We start from the raw sequence: 412 nt of genomic DNA on the forward strand, positions 1-412 counted from the left end.
CCGAATAAATACTATTCAGAGTTTTGGATTTCTGATTTATTCCTTTTTCCGAATTTTTGGTATTCCTAAGTTTTATCATTATGTATTATAACCCATTCTGAATTTTTACCTTTCTTAAATTTTATCCGTTCCGAAAAATGAACGGGTCCCGATGTTTCAGGCTTCAGGCGGCGCCCCCTGAAAAATCCTGTGGTGTCGCGTCGCGAGCTCGTAATAAACTCGCTCTAATCATGGAACTAAAAATCAAATCAAATTGACATTTTCCAAAAAGTTGGCCAATACATTGACAGAAAATTCGTTCGCTTGAAGTTTGTCGTAGCTCAAACTTCCTCGCTCACTTTTTTAATGTGAAAGTCTAAAAACGTGGTTTACGAATTTACTGGAAAATTTGCAGCCCGAGGTTTTTTGGTTT

Source organism: Belonocnema kinseyi, chromosome 8 (assembly GCF_010883055.1).
Source record: "Belonocnema kinseyi isolate 2016_QV_RU_SX_M_011 chromosome 8, B_treatae_v1, whole genome shotgun sequence".
NCBI classification, from domain to species: Eukaryota; Metazoa; Arthropoda; class Insecta; order Hymenoptera; family Cynipidae; genus Belonocnema; species Belonocnema kinseyi.